Source organism: Oxyura jamaicensis (genome assembly GCF_011077185.1).
Source record: "Oxyura jamaicensis isolate SHBP4307 breed ruddy duck chromosome 10 unlocalized genomic scaffold, BPBGC_Ojam_1.0 oxy10_random_OJ70786, whole genome shotgun sequence".
Lineage (NCBI taxonomy): Eukaryota > Metazoa > Chordata > Aves > Anseriformes > Anatidae > Oxyura > Oxyura jamaicensis.
This window is the reverse complement of record NW_023304213.1, coordinates 66410-86197: the sequence shown is the minus strand read 5'-3', so window position 1 is coordinate 86197 and position 19788 is coordinate 66410. Positions and strand designations below refer to the sequence as shown.

Sequence of the window (19788 nt, the reverse complement as noted above, 5' to 3'; positions counted from 1 at the left end):
AGAAGTGCGAAATTTTAAAAAGGAAATGAAATCTCTGATTGAGGATCCCATTGGATTAGCAGAACAGTTAGATCAGTTTTTGGGACCCAATCTATATTGCTGGGGAGAAATGATGGCAGTTCTGAATCTGCTATTCTCAGGGGAAGAACGAGGAATGATCAGAAGGGCAGCAATGCGGGAATGGGAAAAGGATCATCCTCCAGGAGATGGAGTAATTCCAGCAGAACAAAAGTTTCCAAAAGTGGACCCTAATTGGGACAACAATAATATACAGGATAGGACTAATATGAGAGACTTGAGAGAACTGGTAATTAGAGGAATTAGAGAAGCAGTACCTAAGTCTCAGAATTTTATTAAAGCATTTGAGGTTCAGCAGAATAAAGATGAAACCCCAAGTGATTTCTTGGAAAGGCTCAGGGATAGGATGCGAAGGTATTCAGGAATGAATCCTGATGACCCTGTAGCGCAGGGTCTTTTGAAGATTAATTTTGTAATGAAAGTATGGCCGGACATACAAAGGAAACTTCAGAAATTGGAGGGATGGAATGAACAGCCGTTAGAAAGGCTTTTGAGGGAAGCGCAGAAAGTGTATATCAGAAGGGAAGATGAAAAGCAGAAACAAAAGACGAAAATGATGATTTCCACAGTGAATCAAGTGGTGGGGCAGAGAATGAGGAACCGATGGGAAAACGGGTTTCAAGAAAAACAAGGTTTGGGATGGAATCAGGAAGAAAAAGGAAACAGGAATGTGAGATCAAAGCGGCCACTGCCTCCTCAGTCACGGCAGCTACAGGGAAGATGTTATAAATGTGGGAAAACAGGACATCTTAAACGAGAATGTCCTGAAAGGAAAAGGGAAGAAAGATTGTTTACCATCATAAACTCTGAATAGGGGGGTCAGGGGCTCTTTGAACAGTGGTCCCACCCAGAGCCCTTGATAAATTTAGAAGTGGGACCTAATAAAGAAAAGGTTGTATTTTTAGTAGATACAGGAGCAGCCAGATCCTCTTTAGCTTATAAAATTTCGGGACTCAATTTAACTAATAATACTCTACGAGTAACAGGGGTAGAAGGACTTGGTATGGTAGTGCCACTTTTTGAAACCACTGAATTATCTTGGGAAACTAAAACCGTCACTGGGCAACTGTTATATGTACCTGAAGCAGGGACTAATTTATTAGGGAGAGATTTCATAGTCAAATTGGGATTACAATTGAAGACCTGTGAAAAAGGAATAACAATCGCAATGAAATTGTTAACAGAAAATGATGAAAAAGAAATAAATCCCATGGTATGGGTAAGGGAAGGAAATCGAGGAGGGCTTAACATAACTCCCTTAAAGATAACTGTTCAAGAAGGGAGCGGAATAGTTAGACAGCGACAGTATCCTATCTCTTATGAAGGAAAAATGGGCCTGAAATCTATAGTGCAAACTTTAGTTAAAGATGGTCTTTTGGAGCCTTGTATGTCACCATATAACACTCCAATTTTACCAGTACGAAAGCCAGATGGTTCATACCGATTAGCACAAGACCTAAGAAAAGTTAACGAGATAACACGGAAGCGCCACCCTGTGGTTCCTAACCCTTATACCCTGATGAGTAAAATCCCTCATGAGCACAAATGGTTCAGTGTTTCAGATGGACTGTTCTGTCTCAGGGATTTACTGAATCTCCCAATTTATTTGGGCAAGAATTGGAAAAGATTTTAGAAACATTTCATATTCCAGAAGGGGTGACGTTGTTACAGTATGTAGATGATTTATTGGTATCTGGGGAAGAAAGATCAAAGGTAAAAGAAGCCACCAATAAACTTCTGAATTTTTTAGGAGAACACGGGCTAAGGGTATCTAAAGATAAATTACAGTATGTAGAAAAAGAAGTTAAGTATTTGGGACATTTAGTCTCTGAGGGCAGACGGAGAATAAACCCTGAGAGGATTCAGGGAATTGTGCGACTTCCTCTCCCCAAAACAAAGAAAGAGTTGAGAAAATTTTTGGGTTTAATTGGATATTGCAGACTGTGGATAGAAGCATATGCACAGAAAACAAAGAAATTATATCTCAAATTATTGGAGGAAGAACCTAATATACTGAACTGGACTAAAGAGGAAGAAGAAGTAATGGAAACATTAAAAAAAAAGACCTTATTACAGCACCAGTCTTAGCTCTTCCTGCCCTAAAGAAATCATTTTATCTTTTTATAACTGTAAGTGAGGGTTCTGCTTTGGGGGTGTTAACCCAAGAATGGGGAGATAAAAAGAAACCTGTAGCATATTTGTCTAAATTGTTAGACCCTGTATCCCAGGGATGGCCAGAATGCGTTCAGGCAGTAGCAGCAACTGCCTTATTAGTGGAAGAGAGCAGGAAATTAACCTTTGGAGGACAATTGATTGTTGTTACCCCTCACCAAGTGAAGGCTATTCTCACTCAGAAAGCAGGAAGGTGGCTGACAGACTCCAGAATACTAAAATATGAAGCTATACTAATTGAAAAGGATGATTTAACTATAACTACAGAATCTGTTTTGAATCCTGCCTCCTTCTTGTCAAAGGGAATTGAGGATCCAATAAATATAGAGCATAACTGCTTAGATTTAATAAATTACCAGACAAAGGTAAGATTAGATTTACAAGAGGTGCCCTTAGAGGAAGGGGAAATATTGTTTATAGATGGATCTTCTAAGGTGGTACAAGGAAAGAGATGTAATGGTTATGCCATCATTGAAGGAACAGATGGGAATGTCGAAGAAATGGGAAAACTGCCTAGCAATTGGTCAGCTCAAACCTGTGAATTATATGCATTAAATCAAGCATTAAAATTATTAAGAGGGAAACAGGGAACTATATATACTGACTCACGATATGCATATGGGGTGGTACATACATTTGGAAAAATATGGGAAGAAAGGGGCTTAGTAAACAGCAAGGGAAAGGAATTAGTCCATGAAGAATTAATTAGACAGATTCTGGAAAGTCTGTTACTACCAGAGGAGGTTGCTGTGGTGCATGTGAAAGGACATCAAAAAGGAAACTCCCTAGTTGAATGGGGAAATAGGATTGCAGATGAAAAGGCTAAAGAAGCAGCTTTGCAATTGGAAGTAGAAGCAAAGCTGCTTCTTGTACCTGAAATAAAACCTCCACCTGAAAAGCAGATATTCAGCAAAAAGGAAATAGAAGCCTTTAGGGAATTAGGAGCAAAAGAGTCCGAAGGGTTGTGGACTCTCCCTGATGGGAGAGAAATGGTAAACAAGCAGATAATGAGAGAAATTTTAGCTGTTCTACACCAAGGAAGTCACTGGGGAGTCCAGGCAATGTGTGACGCTGTATTAAGGAAATACATATGTATAGGCATGTATACTGTAGCTAAACAAGTGTGTAATAGTTGCATAACATGCCAACGAGTGAATAGGAAGGCTCTACGGAAACAACCCCTGGGCGGACGGGACCCAAGGCTTCGACCTTTTCAGAGCATCCAAATAGATTTTACTGAATTACCTAAAGTGGGCAGATTTAAGTACTTGCTGGTGTTGATTGACCATTTGTCAGGATGGGTAGAAGCTTTTCCTTCAGCATCAGCAACAGCTAGTGTGGTGATAAAGGTAATCCTGGAACAAATAATTCCTAGATATGGGATTGTTGAAAATATAGATTCAGATCAAGGAAGTCATTTCACTTCATCTATTTTACAAGGATTAATGGGAGCCTTGGGAATAAAATGGAAATTTCATACTCCATGGCATCCTTCCTCATCAGGGAAAGTGGAGCAAATGAATCAAACATTAAAGAAACATCTGTCAAAGCTTGTTCTAGAGACTAAGCTTCCCTGGACAAAGTGTTTACCTTTAGCACTTCTCAGAATTCGAACTGCTTCTAGAAAAGATGTAGGGGTGTCACCATATGAGATGTTGTTTGGACTGCTGTACCTGGGTAGAAACGGTGAGATACCTATTTTTGAAACTAAAGATATTTTTCTCAAAAATTATATACTTGGATTATCTTCTTCCTTAGCATCTCTCAGGGTTCGTGGACTGTTGGCTCAAACTCCACCTTTGGAATTCCCAGTACATTCATTCCATGCATGAGATTGGGTCCTGATACGCACCTGGAGAGAATCAAAACTTCGGCCTGAATGGGAAGGACCATTCCAAGTACTGCTAACCACTGAAACAGCCGTAAGAACTGCGGAAAAAGGTTGGACTCATTATACTCAAGTGAAAGCATCTACCAACCCTAGCGCTTGGGAAGTTGTTCCTACAGAAGACTTGTTGAAAGTTAAAATCAAAAAGAAAAATCCCGTAATAGACTCTGAGCAGGATAAAAGCTTATAGTTGTAAACTAACCCTTTATTTTCACAGATAACTAAAAAGGACAGACCTATAACAAATTGAATTGCTCCCAAGAGGAGTTTATTATAGTACATCCTATTTTTGTTTGTTTGTTTGTTTGTTTTGTTGTGTATTAATAATTATTTGGAAGCCTAAGATTTAAGAATGATGATAGGGAAAAATCTATTATTAATTTTGTTTCTGGCAACTATAAGTCTCAGAGGAGGCCTTGGTCAAGTGGAAACTTGGAAAAGATTTGACCAGATGATAGCAAAGACAGGGTATCCCGTCAAATTATGGGTGAATGTGACAGAGAGTTATGAACCACAATCTATTACATTTGATGCTTGTGAGGTGTTAACTTGTGGAGATTTAAATGCTCAACGACGATTGAGCAAAGAACACAAATATCTCTGCCCTGAACCTAAGACAGGCAACATGTTTAAAGGACCCCCTTGTTCGGATTGGGCTGATGTGTGGTGGACGACCAATCATAAAGGATGGTCACATACACCCACATCTATCTGCTTTATGAGATTAAAGGAACAAATTAACATATTTAAAGGAGTGGTTCAGCCCAACTGTCAGCATCTACAATGTAATCCAATAACTATAACAGTTAATCGGGCTGACTACCTTACAAACCGTACTTATGGTCTTGGAGCAGATGTAACTGGACGAGACCCAACAGCTAGACTGAGAATAGCTGTAAGGGAACGACTCTCTCTTGCCATCATAGAAAGGGAGAAACTCAAGGAGAAACTCAAGGAGAAAGCAGGAGAGAAAACAGGAGAATCTCTTCGAAATAAGGCAGTTGTCACAGTTAAAGAAAAAAAAGATCTTAGACAAACATTTGAGATTGAAACAGGGTATGGAGATGTGAATGCCTGGATAGAATGGGTCAGATATACTGTCCAGAGTCTCAACCATAGCAATTGCTATGCTTGTGCCTCAGGATGACCGATTGCCCAGATAGTGCCCTTCCCATTGGGGTGGACCGAAGACTCCCAAGGGATGCGATGTATGATTGCATTGTACCAAGAAAAGACTGCCTGGGGAAATGAAGCCTGTAAGTCTCTCTCTTTGCTATTCCCTTCCTTGCATAATAGCAATATCAGAGCTCCCCCTGTATTCTCCACAGCCATAGGTAACCATACAGCCTGCCTCTCATGGCAGGGTGTGAGTGCTACCCAGCATCTGGGAGAATTTGCCTTGTGCACGAAGACCTTGAATGCTACCAAGGACTTGATGGGAAATTACTCAAGACTTGAGATCCCCAGGGCAGATCTCTGGTGGTACTGTGGAGGGAAGATCTTACGGTCCACCCTACCATCTAATTGGGGAGGCACTTGTGCACTTGTTCAATTAGCTATACCCTTCACCCTGGCATTTGAAAGAGAAACATCACAAATACCCAGAAGAAGTAAAAGAGGCTTAGGAATATCATTTGATGATAGAGTATACATAGATTCTATTGGGGTACCTAGAGGAGTTCCGGATGAACATAAAGCTAGGAATCAAATTGCTGCAGGGTTTGAGTCACTGTTCTGGTGGGTAACAATCAATAAAAATGTGGATTGGATTAATTATATCTATTATAATCAGCAGAGATTCATCAATTATACCAGGGATGCAATAAGAGGAATCGCTGAACAACTAGATGCCACCAGCAAAATGGCTTGGGAAAACAGGATAGCATTAGATATGATGCTCGCAGAGAAGGGTGGTGTATGCGTGATGCTGGGCAACCGTTGTTGTACTTTCATCCCTAACAATACAGCCCCGGATGGCACAGTAACAAGAGCATTGCAAGGGCTTACCACCCTTGCCAATGAATTAGCAGAAAATTTGGGAGCAGACACTTCCATCACAGGATGGTTGGAATCTTGGTTTGGTAAATGGAAAGGGATGGTAATGTCCATATTTACATCCTTGATTGTAGTAGCAGGAGTTTTGACAGCTATTGGCTGTTTTGCATTATCCCCTGTGTAAGGGGACTTGTCCAGCGGTTAATTGAAACCGCATTACTGAAACAAATGACCATGGATCCACCACCCTACTCAGATAAAATGATGATATTAGAGGAAATGGAGAGCAAAGAAAGTGAAGAAGAGGAATATATTTACCAAATTACACCTTAAATAAATAAATAAAATAAAAAATATTTTTTTTTTGCAAAAATCAACAGTTTATAAAAAAAAAAAGGGGGGGGGGAATTGTGGGAATAGAAATGTTGTTTTTGCAGAGTTACATTGTTTAGAAGGAGGGAATGCAGTACTGAGATATGCTTATAGTGATAAGAAAGCTTAGCAGGCGACCTTGTAAAATGCAGACAACTAGACTCCTTAGGACAATTAGGTGAAAATCACGGTGTCAAGTCAAGTCAGATAAGTGAAGAAACATTACCACTTCAAGCAGTAAAAATGTCAAAAGAAATTTGAAATTTAACAGGCCGGCAACTGAAGGCCATGCATTGTTTGTGAAGTATCAGATAGATTGTGAACCTGGATTACTCACTGACTCAGTGGGGAAACAGGGGAGGGTCTTGTCATCAAAAAGGTATATAAACTGTGCTTTGGAACTTGTAGATGCGCTCTCTCCTGCTTGTGGGGCGCCCGCCATTGCAATCGCGAATAAATTACTACTTCACTGAGATCCTCGCCTGAGCCTAAGTTATTGGCTACGGAGTGTTTCTCACACTCAGTTGCTACCTCATTTTCTGCTGCTTCTTTTGCCTCTCTGTCCACCAGATCATGTCCTTCTGCCAGTTCTGAGCTCACCTTCTGGTGTGCCTTCTTGGTATTTCAAGAACCTTTGTAGGGAAAGCCAGTGACCGCCTTTCACTTCCAGCACTGCAGACACTGTGTGAGACACTAGTACAGTTATTTTCTGGCCCAAGATGAACTTGCATGCCTCCTGGATATTTAGCACCGTGGCTGCAACAGCTCTGAGGCATCCTGGCCATCCCTTGGCAGCAGCATCCAGCTGCTTAGAAAAATAAGCAACTGCCCTTCGATATGGGCCCAGGTCCTGTGCTAGTATTCCTAGGGCAATCCCTGTCCAGGCCACACATGCTTCTTCTGTCTGGGTGGCTATGAGGAGATCATCTACTTACTGCAACAGCCTTCCTTCTCCTGATGGGGCTTCCCAGGTCTCCAAGTCCTTTGCAAGTAGTTCTCCGAACAAGGTGGGTGAGTTCTTGAATTCCTGAGGCAACCTTGTCCATGTGAGCTTTGTTTTGCGCCCACTCTTAGGGCTTGTCCAATCAAATGCAAAGATTTTCTGCCTGGCTTCATGGAGAGGGAGGCAAAAGAAGGCATCCTTCAGGTCTAAAACAGTAAACCAAGTTAGTTCTGGTGTTAAGCATTTTAATCAATTATCAGGCTAATTCCTTCTCTGTCTTCCTTTTCAAGGGGTACTGTTTAATTCTGCCTGGCTGTTTTACTTCCTTAAGTTTAATTTGTATTGGAAGTGCATTTTTATCATTTTTAATTTTTTTTATTATTATTATTTTACTTTATTTTATTTGCCTTCCCTGGTACATCCAGAAAACACTTGACTTAGGATTTCCTCACTAATTTCCTCTTTGGTCTCAATAGCTGTCAGTATCAAACTCAACACTTCCACATATCTTTGATCATTTATCTCCAGAATAATCTCCCCATTTTTAAATGAAATGGTTGCTTGTAATCTTTCCAATAAATCTCTCCCTAGGAGTGACTCTGGGAGTTGGGCATGTATAGGAACTTGTGAATGCCCCACTGTTTCCCATATTTATATTTCAATGGTTTGCAGAAATACGCCATTTCAGATTGGCCAGTTGCCCGCTTCACTACAGAGTAATCATTCCCCACTGATACTAATGCTTTATATAAAACTGAATATGTTGCCCTCACATCTGTTATAAATTAGCTCTCAATTAATTGACAGAGAGGGTCATGTCCAATAATGCAAATGATTTTATTAATTAAGCAGCCAACAAGCAAAACAGCGCTGGGCGGCCAGGGAGTCTCCGCTCCACCAACGGCACGCGCCCAGTCCCCACCAACGACCCCTTTTATTGTCCCTTGGTTCCGGATTTTGGTTGCACGTCCGGATGTCTTCTGCGCTTGCACGTGCTGTTGCTAGGGGGTCATCCTGTTCCCTCTGGCAGTCGTGAAGATGAAGATCGTAGTCTTCCTCTGCGTTGTTGTTTGACCCTTCTTCCTTATTTGGTAATGCTTGAGCAGGGGATGAAACTGGGGTTTCTGGTTGAGCAACCTCTTTTGTCTGCTTCACCAATTCCTTAACACACCACTTAGAGAGATATCCTGCTTCAATGGGATATTTCAGAATGTCCTGATCTTATCCTGACCACTTCTTTAAAACTGTTTGAATATGTACATTACAATGAACAAACCCCCATCATTTATTACAATCCCTCCTTTTTCTGTATCATTTATTTTGTTCATTGAATCTTTGTAATGCCTGGCTGCTAAGAACCAGCGTTTCTGCGATGTCTTCATCTGTATTTACCGGATCATACCTAGCACGGAGGAGCATTAAATGCGCTGCCTCTAAACAATTCTTTACAATAGCTATTAGTTTTTTAAGAATACATGGTCCAAAGGTTAATGCTATTATTAACAATAATAAGGGTCCCGCCACGGTTGACAATAAGGTAGTAAGCCAAGGTGAATAATTAAACCAAGATTCATACCAATTCTGTCGGTCCTCATACTTTCGCTTTCTTTTTCCCAGTCTTTCTCTGAGTTTAGCCATTGTGTCTCTTACCACTCCGGTGTGATCCGCATACACACAGCATTCTTCCTTCAGAGCCGCGCATAACCCACCCTGTTGCAACAATAAAAGGTCTAATCCTCTACGATTCTGTAATACAACTTCTGAGAGGGACCTCACAGATTTTTCGAGAGCAGAAATAGACTGCTCAATTTGGGTCAAGTCCCCATCTACGGTGATACGTAGAGGGGTGAATTCCTGATTTTGTTTGATTAGCAAAGCGACCCCAGTACCGACTCCCGCTCCTCCCAAAATTAATAACGTGACCAGAGTTAGGGCCGTAAACGGTTCCTCTGTCTTCCTTTTCAAGGGGTACTGTTTAATTCTGCCTGGCTGTTTTACTTCCTTAAGTTTAATTTGTATTGGAAGTGCATTTTTTTATTATTATTAAAATTATTATTTTAATTTATTTTTTTGCCTTCCCTGGTACATCCAGAAAACACTTGACTTAGGATTTCCTCACTAATTTCCTCTTTGGTCTCAATAGCTGTCAGTATCAAACTCAACACTTCCACATATCTTTGATCATTTATCTCCAGAATAATCTCCCCATTTTTAAATGAAATGGTTGCTTGTAATCTTTCCAATAAATCTCTCCCTAGGAGTGACTCTGGGAGTTGGGCATGTATAGGAACTTGTGAATGCCCCACTGTTTCCCATATTTATATTTCAATGGTTTGCAGAAATACGCCATTTCAGATTGGCCAGTTGCCCGCTTCACTACAGAGTAATCATTCCCCACTGATCCGCATGTTTAATTGAGGAAGATAAAAGTCCACTCTCCTTCCAAATTGCCCCGTGTGCATGCACCACACCAAAGGCATATTTCAAATCTGTCCAAATGTTTGCCAGCTCAAGAGCTATTATCAAGGTGATGAATTCCACCTTTTGGGCTGATGTTTGTTACCGCATATCCTGTGAGGCAAAACCCCTGGCAGACAAAGCTGCTGCCATCTATGTACCAATCCTCCACATCTTCTAGGGGTGTTTCCTAGAAGTCTGGTCAGCTGGAGTATACCGTGTCCATGGTCTTGATGCAAGATCTGGTGATCTGGAAACAGTTACTGAGGAAAGAGGCTGGGTTCATAGTATTAGTGCCAAAAAATATTAGTAAACTAATAGTCCATGATACACATTCCTTTTCTTCTTCAGTAGTTATCATTTGCATATTGCAACAGTGTCCCCTTTTCCCGAAGGGGTCTGTCAAACTTCAAGATCACAGGCTAGTTGTTTCCTGAATATGGTGGGGCTATTCTTGAACTCCTGTGGTAACACTGTCCAAGTAATCTCAGTTTTCCATCCTCTATTAGGATTTTCCCATTCAAAGGCAAAGAGTTTCTGTTTTTCATTTGCCACGGGCAGGCAGAAAAAGGCATCCTTTAAATCTAGTACCATGAACCAAACTTGACTATTTTTCTAATTTTGTAATTCCAATCATTTTTCCCAATTTAAATTTCAAGCATTGCAAAAAAAAGCCTTTTCCTGTTGGGCAGTTGTTCCTATTACAGAGTAATTAACACAGAGAAAGAAGCTCCCTTAACCAACAAAAAATCAAGCCTCTCTCTTCGTTCCCTAGCTTTATTTCAACCAGTGGACCTGCTAGGGTAGATGCCCCAGGTCCCCATTATTCCTGACTGTTGTAAGTTTATCCTGCAGCCGAAGACAATTTCTTTCTGATATCAGGGGGCCAATTGCCCTAGAAAGAGGCTAGCCAATTGCCTGTTTTCTGAAGCCAGGTCAATTTATTATTATTATTATTTTATTATTATTATTTTCTTCATTGCATTTCAAAAGCTGGTCCAAAAATTCCATAGGGGTTTCTTTTGGACCTTGTTGGAACAAATTCTCAATTCCCAATTTAACCAGATTTCTGTATAGCCGTTCATAATTTCCAGGGTGATTAGGGTCTCAGTCGGGGGGGTCGGTCAGGGGAATGCAATCGTTGAAAGTTCCCTGAGCGATCCCATTGGCAATCTGAGCTTGCATGTGAACTCAGGTTGTTTTAAGAGTTAGTTGTAATGGAAACAGAAAAGCAGCTCTCTCAGACCCATCATGGTCCCTCTGCCCCAGAGGGCTCACACCCGTGATTTTGAGATCTCAGCCTTGGGTTGAGGCAGAACTATTAACATCCCTACATCCTCTTTCCCTGCTCATTCAACTTCAAACAGCTTTATCAAATACTACAGGCCACACCTTTAACACCTCCAACAACCCTTTTAACACTTCCTTTATCTTTCTCCAGCCTATACTTTTCTAAGGCCAGCACCAAATGCTTAGTCAGAGGCCAACTTAATTCCATACCTTTTCCCTCCAAGATGCTGAAACAACATATCAGTATACAACATTTCATCCCATTTCCCTTCTCTCCTCAAAAACATTAACTGTAACAAAGTATTATAGTTTAAAGTTCCATTAAAAGGCCAATTTTCTCCACATTCCAGTTTATATAGTGGCCACCATTGATTACAATATTTTTTCAATGTTTTCCTTTTCATGCTTCCTCCAGCGGACCCTCCAATATCCTTCCAATGAATTAAAACACATCCTAAAGGACTTTTCTTTAGAATTCCACCACTTTGTTTTCCTCACATTTTTCCAATTCACACTTTCAGAATACCCCTTTAACACTTACAAAATGCAGCACGTCGGTATCTTTTTACAGCAACACCAATAAACTATTATTATTACCAAAAATATAGCTAAAATCGCAATAACAACAATCAGAGTCAAATTCCACGTTCGATAGGTCAGAAAACCGAAATAAGTAACACGGTACCAAATGAACCTTAAAGGCAAACCGTTTGCCAAGGTTCCCAACGGCAATTAAATGCCACCAACACAGATCCAACGTATACTTAAGGTGCTAGCCACAAAAGTATACACCAACACTACCCTGCAGAAGCTTACCTTCTGACTTATAGGCAACTCCAAATGGCCGGTCTACCAAACAAACAAACCAAAATAAAGAATATCGTCACTTACAGGGATGGGGTCTTTGGCTGCCTCCACAGTGATCCACTGAGTCAAGGAGTCCCTCCGGGAAATCCCAGGGGTACCCTAGGGAGTCCTATTCCCAGCAGGTCCTGCAGCCAGGCAGAGATGTTGTCCCATCTGGAGTGCCAGACTGATTTAAAGAACGAAGTCAAAATTTCTTCTTAGTGACAACGTATTCTTTATTGACTGTGCTGGATGCACGGGGGATCTCTCCGCCTAACGTGCATAACCGAAGTGACAAACTACCTAATATTTATAGAGCAGAACAATGAATATTCAATTAACACCTATACATATTCATTACCTAAACCCACCCAGTCTCACTTCTTATGCTAATTAGCTTATCAGTCCTTTGCGCTTGTGCAGTATTCTCTGGTGGTTGTCCAGGTGGTCGTCGGGATGAAGTAAGATGTCTTCATCAGAGTTGAACTTTTCACCTTATCTTCTTGCGCATATTCTCTGAGCCCTTGGTCTCAGTCCAATCCATAAAGTTAGTTTGTTTTGGTTCCCAGGGTCCGAGGCCCCCTGTTACCTAGGCACCTTGCATGTGTGACCTTCTTTTAGTCCTCCTCCTTACTCCTCATCTGTGCACTCTCTTATGCTGTATTTGCACGTACATTTTGTATTTTCCCAGGGCAGCACAATCACAGTACATCGCAAATGTAACATTCTATTTTCCAAGCACAGCACATATTAAGCAATGACTGTTGCCTAAACATTTATTTTTAATCAGTCCCTCTCTAATTTTTAATCCCATGTTTCACTTGGGCCAAGAAACTCACCCCAAGTAGGACTAGAAGAGGTCCAGTAAGGGCCATAGGGATTGGCGGTCACAGCCCAAAGGGGTTGCAGCCCTTGGCAGACCTTCCCAGCCGCAGCACCAGTTCCCCATCCAGTCTTGCCCTCTTCCCTAATCTTAAAGGGGTGTACATTGCAGATAGCCTACTGTTACCTTCAGGGGATAATGCTTAACTGATCCCTGTTACTAATAAATCTCTTCCCTTAATAGGTATTGATTTAAAGAACGAAGTCAAAATTTCCTCTTAGTGACAAAGTATTCTTTATTGACAGCGCTGGATGCACGGGGGAATCTCTCCGCCTAACGTGTGTACCCAAAGTGACAAACTATCTCACGTTTATACAACCGGGCAATAAATATTCAATTAACGCCTATACATATTCATTACCTAAACTTGCCTACTCACGCTTCTTATGCTAATTAGCTTATCAGTCCTTTGCACTTGCGCAGATTCTTCCAAGAATTGTGGGCAGGGGTCTTCAGGACATGGGCAGTGGTCTTTGGGAGGAAGGCCGTATGTCTTCCTCATAGTATACTTTTCACCCTTTATCTAGAATGTAGTGATTTTGCAGGTTTGCAATGTCCTTATCACTCTGAGCTAATTTGTGTCCTTGTTGTCCATCTGTTTCCTGCCCAAGACGGGATTTGTCTGGCAAGCTTTTGTTACTTAGTTTTCACATATTCTTCACCTCTTGGCTCCTGATAGTATATCTTACAGACTCAGACTACTTCTTCCTTGACTAACAGATAGTATTGAGTAACTAATCTATTCTATTCTTAGTACCTAGATAATGATTCATCCTACTGCCTAGCTAGCTAATCATCCTTTCATATTTACTAATTGCTTGCTTGTTTCATTCCCCCCTTTTCTTGATGCATGCAAATTCCTTTGCATTAAATGTACCCATCTTTCATAGTACAACAAAGCAAACACTTGAACAATATACATACAAATATTCCCAATATCACAAAAGCAATCGTAATAATAAAAGCTGTTTCAGCCACTGTATATTAGGTAGCCAAGAAGTTACTTTGTTCCACATTTCTTCAAAACTCCATGAGAGATCGTCTTTGGTGACTTCATGTAATATTTTAGTCTGTTTCCATATTTCCTCTAGGTCAGTGGAAATTCTCCCACTTTGATCCACATACACACAACAACTAGTATTAACAATTGTACATACCCCTCCTCGGGCAGCCAACAACAAGTCTAAAGCCATTCTGTTTTGTAACACCACTTGTGATAAGCTAGATATTTCTTGCTGTTGAGCTTTCATAACATCAATTGTCCTATTTTCTAATTTTTCTATTACTGCAGATATGTTGACTATTGTTTTTTCCAACTCACTCACTCCTAACCATGGGATAAACCAACGGGCAATACTATGGAAAGCAGTAGGTCTTTCTACTAAGGGATTTTTGATTTCCCGTCCAATCCTCCGAATATGATTTCTCAAATACCCCCATGACAAAGAATCATGTATCGTCATATTAGGGACTACTGTTCCCAAGGTACAAGTTCCCATCCAGTTTTTTGGTAAAACCTTCCGAGCTGTATCATTACACAGCCAGTACCATCCTCTTCCCTCTGGCACTGGCCAAGCCGTAGAGTTAACAAAAATTGAGGTACCAATAGATAAAGTGGTGTTACAACACAACTGGTTTCCCACATATGTTATGGGGTTACAATCAATTTTCCCTTGTCCTTTGGGTGGGTTACATCTCTGAACGCAAGTATAATATGACTCTTGTACCTTAGGACTATTTATTTCTAATTTCAGAATCTCATGACCTTCAATACCCCAAGAGGTATTTCTCCATATTGTTTTCCCAGGATTTATTCCTAGGCAGGGGAATTCCGATTAGAGATATGCCTTTATCTCCATGTTCTGGCATATGTGTACAGATCCAGCAATTTGTTTTACCCAGGGCATGATAAACTCCTTGTACCAGAGATAAATGTGCGTTTTTATCCCATAAAGTCAAGTATAAATTAGGTAGCCACCCCATTACAATTGAAGAGCCGTAATTTGGTAGATCCTATTGGGGTAGCAGTCCATGATTTTCCAGGAGCACCCTTCACTCCCGCAGAGGGGATCCAAGCAGCTTGTTCCTTAATCTTGATAGCAGTATGCGTCGTCAACAACACCTGATATGGTCCAGTCCATCTTTTTTCTACAGGTTGTCCTGAAAAAGTCTTTATATATACATAATCCCTGGGCTTAAAGGGGTGGATTGGTTGATCCAACTCTCTAGCCCTGGTCCCTTAATTTATGTACTTTATTTAATGGTTTCTGAATTTCAGACTCAAACAACTTCTTCCTTGACTAACAGATAATATTGAGTAACTCATCTATTCTATTCTTAGTACCTAGATAATGATTCATCCTAATGTCTAGCTAGCTAATCATCCTTTTATATTTACTAATTGCTTCCTTGTTTCAGTATCTATTCAAGAGTTTCTTTGTTTACTAATTTTACAGGAGTAATTACAATAAATTTGGAGTAATTACAATAAAGGACTAATTACAATAAAATTCCCACAGCAACTTCGCTTATGCTCTTTGATGAAGGCTTCTTCAAATCCATCTTTTAGTATAGTTTCTCTTGGTTCAGATATTACTTTCCACTCTTCCACTGGAACTTTTACTCATGACACGTGTCCATCCTTTTTCAGCAGTTCTCACAGCTGTTTCCTTGTCAATAGATAACAGCTAATAGATAACAGTTAATAAATATCAGCTGTTTCCTTGTTAATAAAACAAGAAAGGGTCCTTCCCAGAGGGGAGATAAGCTTTCTTCTTTCCATGTTTTTATTAGAACCCTATCTCCTGGTTTTAACTGGTGAATTGCAAATCCTAAAGGTGGTGTCTGAGCCATCATCCCAGTTTCTCTTAGTTCTTTTAATCTTCTACCAATGGTAATTATATATTTCTGGATACTGCGATCCTCAACTACATTGTTCCCTAGGGGCATCCCTAGGTGTGTTGCAAAACTTAATGCATATGTAATATTTTAGGGGATAAAAGAGAATGCACGCGAGCGAGTTGTTGCGCACGACTTTGGTGGGACTACCCCCCGTGCTGCCCAGCGCTGAATAAACATACCTACTTTACAATCTTATTGTGGAGTCAGTTTCCGTAAGTCAGTGGGACCACTCTCATGACTGGAGTGCTGCAGCAGGTCCAGGGAAGTGATTGTCCCCCTGTACTCGGCTCTTGTGAGGCCACACCTCGAGTACTGTGTTCAGTTTTGGGCCCCTCGCTACAAGAAGGACATGGAGGTGCTCGAGCGAGTCCAGAGAAGGGCTACGAAGCTGGTGAAGGGTCTGGAGAACAAGTCTTACAAGGAGCGGCTGAGGGAGCAGGGACTGTTTAGCTGGGAGAAGAGGAGGCTCGGGGCGACCTTATTGCACTCTACAGGTACCTGAAAGGAGGCTGTAGCGAGGTGGCGGTTGGTCTATTCTCCTAAGTTCCTGGTGACAGGACGAGGGGGAATGGGCTAAAGTTGCGCCAGGGGAGATTTAGTTTGGATATTAGGAAGAACTTCTTTACTGAACGGGTTGTTAGTCACTGGAATAGGCTGCTCAGGGAAGTGGTTGAGTCACCATCCCTGGAGGTCTTGAAAAGACGTTTAGATGTAGAGCTTAGGGATATGGTTTAGTGGAAGATTTGTTAGCGTTAGGTAGGAGGTTGGACTCGGTGATCTTGGAGGTCTCTTCCAACCTAGACTATTCTGTGATTCTGTGATCTCCCCCTTCTTTGTTAACATAAAAAAGCACGATTAACACAAACTAAAACACAGAGCAAAACTACCAGGCATACTAATTCTCTCTTTAACAAACTTTGTAAGCACGTCCCTGGGAGAGGCAGGCACTGAGTGCTGCCCAGCCAGGGGGGGCTCTGGCTGCCCCTCCAGCTCCTGGAGTCCTTGTTTATGGGTCCTGCATATGCCAGCGGGACCCTCCCAGACGCTGTTTTTTGTTTGAGCTGGAGTCCAAACTGCAGAGGAGGGTGCTGTGATCATGTTAAGGCAGATGATGAGACGGCCGGATGGACTCATGGTGCTGACACCCATCTAGGACCAGCTTCTGTTAAAACACAAGCACAGCCTCGGCCCCCAAGTTATTAGAGTGTAGGGCCCTTCCCAATAATTGGTGCTGTTATTTATTTATTTATTTATTATTTTATTTTATTTTATTTTACCATGACTTGTGCTCTTTCTTTAACTGAGTTTCTCCCAGATCTGTCTCCTAGATCTGTCTGTCACCTCTTGTCCTGCACAGACAGATGCAAGGACCTTCCTCTGTCCATCGATTTTAAAAAAATAAGAACATAGCATACTTTAGCTATCTTTTCCTGGGGGTCACACCCCTACTCTCCCTTCTTTGTTTTAGAAGCTGTCCTGGTTTTAGTTAGGATAAAGTTAATTTTCCTCCTAGTAGCTGGTAGGGTGCTATGTTTTGGATTAGGATGAGACTAATGTTGATAACACACTGATGTTTTACTTGTTGCAGAGCAGTGCTTATACTAAGCCAAGGACTTTTCAGCTCCTCGCTCTGTCCTGCCAGCGGGCAGGCTAGGGGTGCAGCAGGAGCTGGGAGGGGACAGACCCAGGACAGCTGACCCAAACTGGCCAAAGGGGTATTCCATACCATCTGACGTCATGCTAAACAATATATAGGGGTGGCTCTAGCCGGGGTGGGGGGGGCGGCCGCCCGGGGACACGCTGGGCATTGGTCAACAGGTGGCGAGCAACTGCACCGTGCATCATCTGCCCCGTACACATCATTATTATTATTATATTATTTTCTGTCCCAATAAACTGTCTCTATCTCGACCCACAGGCTTCAGTTTTTCTCGTTTCTCTCCCCCATCCCGGGGGGGGGGGGGGGAGGGTGAGCAAACGGCTGTGTTGTTTAGCTGCTGGCCGGGTTAAACCACAACAGAAGCATACATAAATTGATACAAAGGAACACTTAAATAACACAACTGGACACAAAAATATACATTTTTAGAGAAAGTCACATCAGTAATTGTATAAAGCTTTCTTCTGTACTAAGGGGTCCTGAAAATTTAGGACTAAAACATTAACTTTGTAATGTAAAAGGGTTATCATGACAGTCCTCAAAGGCCACTATATAGCACACTGACATATTCAAGGCTATCCGCTTATATTTCAGTCTGTGTATTCAAGTTTTGAGGTCCTTTTATGATTATGCAAACATCAGAAATATAATGGTATAATAAATGGTACTTATGAAAGCAGAGTTTTAGAGCCAATATTAAATTTTGCAGGCTCAAAACACCCACTTAATATTTAAACAAGTATTTGATCACAGAATCACAGAATTTTCTAGGTTGGAAGAGACCTCAAGATCATCAAGTCCAACCTCTGACCTAACACTAACAGTCCCCACTAAACCATATCCCTTAGCTCTACATCTAAACGTCTTTTAAAGACCTCCAGGGATGGTGACTCCACCACTTCCTTGGGCAGCCCGTTCCAGTGTCTAACAACCCTTTCGGTAAAGAAGTTCTTCCTAACATCCAACCTAAAACTCCCCTGGCGCAACTTAAGCCCATTCCCCCTCTTCCTGTCACCAGGCACGTGGGAGAACAGACCAACCCCCACCTCGCTACAGCTTCCCTTGAGGTACCTGTAGAGAGCGATAAGGTCACCCCTGAGCCTCCTTTTCTCCAGGCTGAACAAGCCCAGCTCCCTCAGCCGCTCCTCGTAAGACTTGTTCTCCAGGCCCCTCACCAGCTTCGTAGCCCTTCTCTGGACTAGCTCAAGCACCTCCATGTCCTTCTTGTAGCGAGGGGCCCAAAACTGAACACAGTACTCGAGGTGCGGCCTCACCAGAGCCGAGTACAGGGGGACGATCACCTCCCTGGCCCTGCTGGCCACACTGTTTCTTATACAGGCCAGGATGCTGTTGGCCTTCTTGGCCACCTGAGCACACTGCTGGCTCATATTCAGCCGACTATCAACCATCACTCCCAGGTCCTTCTAGCCTGGCAGCTCTCCAACCACTCATCTCCCAGCCTGTAGCTTTGCTTGGGGTTATTGCGCCCCAGGTGCAGGACCCGGCACTTGGCCTTGTTGAACTTCATGCAGTTGACCTCGGCCCATCGGTCCAGCCTCTCCAGATCCTCCTGCAGAGCCTTCCTACCCTCGAGCAGATCGACACACGCACCTAACTTGGTGTCATCTGCAAACTTACTGAGGGTGCACTTAATGCCCTCATCCAGATGATCAATGAAGATATTGAAGAGGACCGGCCCCAGCACCGAGCCCTGGGGAACGCCACTAGTGACCGGCCTCCAACTGGATTTGACTCCATTTACCACGACTCTTTGGGCCCGGCTATCCAGCCAGTTTCTAACCCAACGAAGCGTGCGCCAGTCCAAGCCAAGAGCAGCCAGTTTCTTGAGGAGAATGCTGTGGGAAACGGTGTCAAAAGCCTTGCTGAAGTCAAGGTAGGCCACATCCACAGCCTTTCCCTTGTCCACCCAGCGCGTCACTTTGTCATAGAAGGAGATCAGGTTCGTCAAGCAGGACCTGCCCTTCATAAACCCATGCTGACTGGGCCTGATCGCCTGCTTGCCCTGCAACTGCCGCATGAGGACACCCAAGATAATCTGCTCCATGAGCTTCCCTGGCACTGATGTTAAACTAACAGGCCTGTAGTTTCCCAGGTCTACCCTCCGGCCCTTCTTGTAGATGGGCGTCACATTTGCTAGCCGCCAGTCAATTGGGACCTCCCCCGATAGCCAGGACTGTTGATAAATGATGGTAAGCGGCTTGGCCAGCACCTCTGCCAGTTCTTTCAGTACCCTTGTGTCTTGGTTTCAGTTAGGACAGTTATTTTTCCTCCTAGTAGCTGGT

The 19788-nt window shown here is 42.3% G+C and overlaps 1 long non-coding RNA gene across 1 annotated transcript; it reads left to right on the top strand.

Moving 5' to 3' along the window:
* Positions 1 to 4854: 4854 nt before the first annotated feature.
* LOC118157746 lies at positions 4855 to 6172 on the top strand. The gene is made up of 2 exons (XR_004746719.1): positions 4855 to 5138; positions 5184 to 6172. It is a non-coding gene; the product is annotated as an uncharacterized LOC118157746 (long non-coding RNA).
* Positions 6173 to 19788: the final 13616 nt, after the last annotated feature.